Genomic DNA, 6,000 nt, shown 5'->3' with positions numbered 1-6,000 from the left:
CCTCTTTCATTCTTGATTTTATTTATTTGGGTCCTTTCCTCTTTCTTTTTGATCAAACTGGCTAGTGGTTTATCAATTTTGTTAATTCTTTCAAAGAACCAACTTCTGGTTTCATTGATCTGTTCTCATGGTTTTTTTTTTTTGTGGTTTCGACAGCATTAATTTCTGCTCTAATCTTTATTATTTCCTGTCTTCTGCTGGTTTGGGGTTTTATTTGCTGTTCTTTTTCCAGCTCCTTAAGGCATAAGGTTAGGTTGTGTATCTGAGATCTTTCTTCCTTCTTTAGGAAGACCTGAATTGCTATATACTTTCCTCTTATGACCACCTTTGCTGCATCCCAGAGGTTTTGGGTTGTAGTGCTATCATTTCCATTGACTTCCATATACTTTTTAATTTCCTCTTTAACTGCTTGGTTGGCCCATTAATTCTTTGGTAGGGTGTTGTTTAGTCTCCAAGTATTTGTTACCTTTCCAAATTTTTTCTTGTGGTTGATTTCAAGTTTCATAACATTGTGGTCTGAAAATATGCACGGTATGATCTCGATCTTTTTGTACTTACTTAGGGCTGATTTGTGTCCCAGTATGTGGTCTATTCTGGAGAACGTTCCATGTGCACTGAAGAAGAATGTATATTCTGCTCCTTTAGGATGAAATATTCTGAATATATCTGTTAAGTCCATCTGGTCCAGTGTGTCACTCAAAGCCATTGTTTCCTTGTTGATTTTTTGATTAGATGACCTGTCCATTGCTGTGAGTGGGGTGTTGAAATCTTCTACTATTATGGTATTACTATTGATGAGTTTAAAAGTGGGTCTCTTGTAAACAGCATATAGATGGATCTTGTTTTCTTATCCATTCTGTTACCCTATGTCTTTTGATTGGAGCATTGAATCCATTGACATTTAGAGTGAGTACTGAAAGACATGAATTTACTGCCATTATGTTGCTTGTAGAGTTGGAGTTTCTGGTGTTGTTCTCTGGTCCTTTCTAATGTTTGTTGCTTTTGGTATATATACATATATATACGTATATATATATACGAATATATATATACGAATATATATATATATATTCATCGTTTCTCCCCTCAGAGAGTCCCCCTTAAAATTTCTTGCAGGGCTAGTTAAGTGGCCACGAACTCTAATTTTTGTCTGGGAAACTTTTTATCTCTCCTTCTACTTTGAATGACAGTCTTGCTGGATTAAGAATTCTTGGTTGCATGTTTTTCTGATTCAGCACATTGAATATATCCTGCCACTCCTTTCTGGCCTTCCAAGTTTCTGTAGGTAGGTCTGCTACAAACCTGATCTGTCTTCCCTTGTAGGTTAAGGACTTTTTTTTACCTTGCTGGTTTCATGATTCTCTCCTTGCCTGAGTATTTTGTGAATTTGACTATGATATGGCTTATTGATGGTCAGTTTTTGTTGAATCTAATGGCGTCCTCTGTGCTTCCTGGATTTTGATGTCTGTGTCTTTCCCCAGGTTAAGAAAGTTTTCCGCTATGATTTGCTTACATAACCCTCTACCCCTATTTCTCTCTCTTCCTCTTCTGGGACCCCTATGATTCTGATGTTGTTCCTTTTTAATGAGTCACTGATTTCTCTAAGTGTTAAATCGTGCTCTTTTGCCTTAATCTCCCTCTTTTTTTCTGCTTCATTATTCTCCATAAGTTTGTCCTCTATATTGCTGATTCTCTATTCTGCCTCATCCATCCTTGCTGCCACTGTATCCATCTGTGATTGCAGCTCAGTTATAGCATTTTTTATTTCATCCTGACTAGTTTTTACTTCTTTTATCTCCACAGAAAGGGATTCTAATCTATTTTTGACTCCAGCTAGTAGTCTCCTTATCATGATTCTAAATTCTCATTTAGACATCTTGCTTGTATCTGTGTTGGTTAAGTCCCTGGCTGTCGTTTCTTCCTGCTCTTTATTTTGGGGTGAATTTTTCATTTTGTCATTTTGAAAGGAGAAAAGGAATTAATGAGGTAGAAAAATTAAAATTAAAAAAATAAAATTAAGAAAATATTAAATTAAAAAATTAAGAACACACACACACACACACACACACACACACACACACACACTAGAATAAATGATGCTAAATCCTAGGTGTTTTTGATCTGGGTTTGAAAGTGGCTTGATAGATTAGTGAAAAAAAGGGGAAAAGAAAAAAAACAAAAACAAAAGAAAGGAAATCATTTGAAAATTTGAAAAAAATGAATACATTGAAGTATACTAAAATGGAATGATGGAAGTAAAATAGACTTTGTAAAAATTTACACAAAAGTAAAAAATATAGGAGAAAAAAATTAAAGAAAATATTTTTAATAAAAATTGAAAATAAAAATGAATTTTTTCTCTTTCTGTATTCAAGAAAAAGAAAAGAAAAAGAGAAAAGAAAGAAAGAAAGAAAGAAAGAAAAGAAAGAAAAAGAAAGAAAGAAAACTGAATAGATGGACTGGCTAACAGACTGAAATACAACTGAAATTACTTCATTTTCCCTTAGAAGTCAAACTATGAAGTGCTTTATAGTCCATAAACTAAGCTGGCAGTGAGACTTGTGTTCCTGAAGAGCGAGGTTGGCCCAGTTGAGCAGGTCTTAGTGTAATGGCTCTGTTCTCCACTAGATGGTGCTGCTAGCCTACTGGGGTGGATTGTTGTGGCACTTGTAGGTGCATATGCGCATGCGCAGGAACGGTGAAAATGGCGTCACCCAGCTACCCAGTCTCTAGTATCGGAACTCTGTTCTCCCTGATCAGCAATCGCACACCCGTCCTTCCTCTTTGGCTTCCGTCCACTCCCTGCTTCCACACTGTCATGATCAAGCCCCAGGCAGCACCTCCCTCCCGAGTTTTATCTCAGATGTGGCTGCCTTCTCCGGCCCCCCACTTCTGAGTGACTGTGGCTTTGACCCTCTCTGCCTCTCTGTGGAGGGTCTCACTGAGCAATGGCCAGGTGCTGGCTGCACTCAGGAGTGCTTGTGGGACTGTGCTGCTGCTGATGCCCAGAGAGTGCGGTCAGCTGCCATCCTGCTCCCAAAAATGTTCGCGAGATAGTGTAGCAGCAGCTTCTCAGGGATTACGGAAAATCACAATACACATCTGGCACCAGGCTTCACCCCCAACAAACTTGTTCCAGCACCAGCAAATGTGGCCATTCTCTGGGGTCTGCTGGCCCAGGTGGCCTCACAGCCTCTACCAAATGTCCTTCCAGCTGTGGAATTGCTTCTCCCTGTGTGGCCCAAGAAACTCCCAGACCCCACTCTGCTCCTGGGGATTCGCCCTTTCCACCAGAGCACTGCCAGGTATCAGACTCTGAGCTCTCCCTGTTTAGAGTCTTAATGGAATTTAAACCCTCTCCTTTCTTTCTCCCTTTTTAGTTCAGTCCCTGCGGCTGTTTCCAATTTTCCACTTTCTCTCCATCTGCTTTTGGGGAGGGGTGCTTTTCCTGTATTTTGACTCCCCCAATCTCTGTCATTTCCAGATGCAAAAGTGGCTCCCTGCCCTCTGCAGCTTCTCTCTCCCCAAGTTCACCTCTCCATGCCGCATACCTGCTGAATTCTGTGGTCAGTTTGTGAAGATTGTTGTGTTAATCTTCAGATCAGTTTTCTGGGTGTGTAGGATGGTTTAGTGTTGGTCTGGCTGTATTTCATGGATGTGAGACACACAAAAAACTTCCATGCTGTTCTGCAATCTCCCTAAGTGTTCTATCCATTGTTGTAAATGGGATATTGAAGTCCATCCCTATTATTATATAATTGTCAATTTCTCCCTTCAGATCTGTCAGAATTTGCTTATATGTAGGTGTTCTGATGTTGAATGTGTATATATTTATAATTGTTATATCTTCCTGGTGAGTGGAACTTTTAGCATTATATATGACCTTGTCTCTAGAGACAATTTTTTACTTAGAGTCTATTTTGTTTTATGTAAGTGTAGCCACTCGTGTTTTTGTGGGGTTACTATGTGCATGGAATATTCTTCCATCCCTTCATTTTCAGTCTATGTGTGTCTTTTTATTTAAAGGTTATCTCTCGTAGACAGCATATTGCTGGGTCTTATTTTTTAAATCTATTCATCCACTCTAGGCCTTTTGATTGGAGAGTGTCTTATTTGATCTAGGCTGCTCTAACAAAATGCCACAGACTAGATGACTTATAAACAACAGAAACTTATTACCACAGTTCTGGAGGTTTGAAGTCAGCATAAGAGCGTCAGTATGGTCTTGTGAGGACCTCTTCTATTCTAAGCCTTCTCACTGTGTCCTTAAATGACAGAAGGAGCAAGGAGCCTCTCTCAGGTCTTTTTTATGAGGGCATTAACCTCATCCATAAAAGTGGAGCCCTTATGACCTAATCACTTCCCAAAGACCCCAGCTCCTAATACTATCACATTGGGCATTAGAATTTCAACACATGAATTTTGGGAAGACACATTAAGACCATAGCATTCTGCCCCGGTCCCCTAAAATTCATGTCCTTGTATGCAAAATTAATTCATTCCATGTCAATAGTTTTAAAAGGTGTTTTAAAATGTTTTTAACTTGGGGCGCCTGGGTGGCTCAGTCGGTTAAGCGTCTGACTTCGGCTCAGGTCATGATCTTGAGGTTCGTGGGTTCGAGCCCCGTGTCAGGCTCTGTGCTGACAGCTCGGAGCCTGGAGCCTGCTTCGGATTCTGTGTCTCCCTCTCTCTCTGACCCTCCCCCCATTCATGCTCTCTCTCTCTGTCCTAAAAATAAATAAACATTAAAAAAAATAAATAAAATAAAAAAAATAATAAAAGGTTTTAAACTTATTCTAGCATCTCTAGCAATTCAAAAGTCTAAAGTTAAAAGTCTCATACAAATACTTTCCAAATCAGATATGGATTAGGCTTAAGGTACAATTCATTCTGAGGCAAATTGTTTTCCAGCTGTGAATATGCAAAATAAAACAAGTCATGTGCTTCCAAAATACAATGGTGGGCTAGGCATAAGGTAAACTCCCCATTCCAAAAAAGAGAAATAGGAAAGAAAGAGATGGTCAAGCAAGTCTAAACCCAATAGGGCAAACATCAAATCTTAAGGCTTAAATAATCTCTAATTAGATGCTCTGCCCACCGGGTCCAGTAGGGTGGAGATGGCATCTTTTGGGGACATTCGGGTATCCTTGCCCCCATGGCTTTTCTGAGGCATCCCAGATGGCAGCTCTCATGGGTTGCATTTGCATACCTGCAGCTTTCCCTGTGTGAAATTGCACACTGGTGGCTCTACTGGTATGGGATTGTGCATGACTCCACTAGGCATTTCCTTAGCAGGGAGCTCTCTGCATTGAGCTTGCCCTCTCTGTGGTCTTCTATCTGGTTTGTATGCCCACAGTTCTGGGTGGGTCCATTCTCTGAAATATAGGTGGAGGCAGACACACCCCATCACTCTGCTGGGTAAGGGTCAGCCCTCTATGGCTTTGGGAGGCCTGATCCTATAGCTGTGGGTGGCACCACTCTTACAGCTGTGAGCAGGAATTGTCTGGTCTGCTGAAACCCAAGGGATAGATTTCCTCTTTTTAATACCAAGGCAGCAGCCTTAATGATCTCTGAATCATTTGGGACGGGGGGTCCTTCTTCTCTTATCTTGAAGAATACTGTGTATTCATAGCTTAATTGCTCTATGGTCCCATCCTATAAAATCTAAGAAGTCTCACAACTTTTCTTCATTCCATTTTATCTCTTTCCCCTTCAGTCAAATTGGCTGTTTTCCTTCTAGGGTGATTGTTGTTTCTATTCACATGTTCAATCATATTGATTGGGTAGTTTAATCCGATATATTTAAAAGATGCCATTTATTTGTTTTCTGTATGTCTTATGGCTTTTGGTTCTTTACTTCCTCCATTATTGTCTTCCTTTGTGTTCAGTTAAAGTTTCATGGTGTCTTGTTTTGATTCCCTTCTCATTTTGTTTTATGTATATTCTATAGAGATTTTCTTTGTTGTTACCATAGGGATTATATTTGACATCCTAGAATTA

The sequence above is a fragment of the Panthera uncia genome, chromosome C2 (assembly GCF_023721935.1).
Source record: "Panthera uncia isolate 11264 chromosome C2, Puncia_PCG_1.0, whole genome shotgun sequence".
Taxonomy (NCBI): Eukaryota; Metazoa; Chordata; class Mammalia; order Carnivora; family Felidae; genus Panthera; species Panthera uncia.
Note: the sequence above shows the minus strand (reverse complement) of the source record.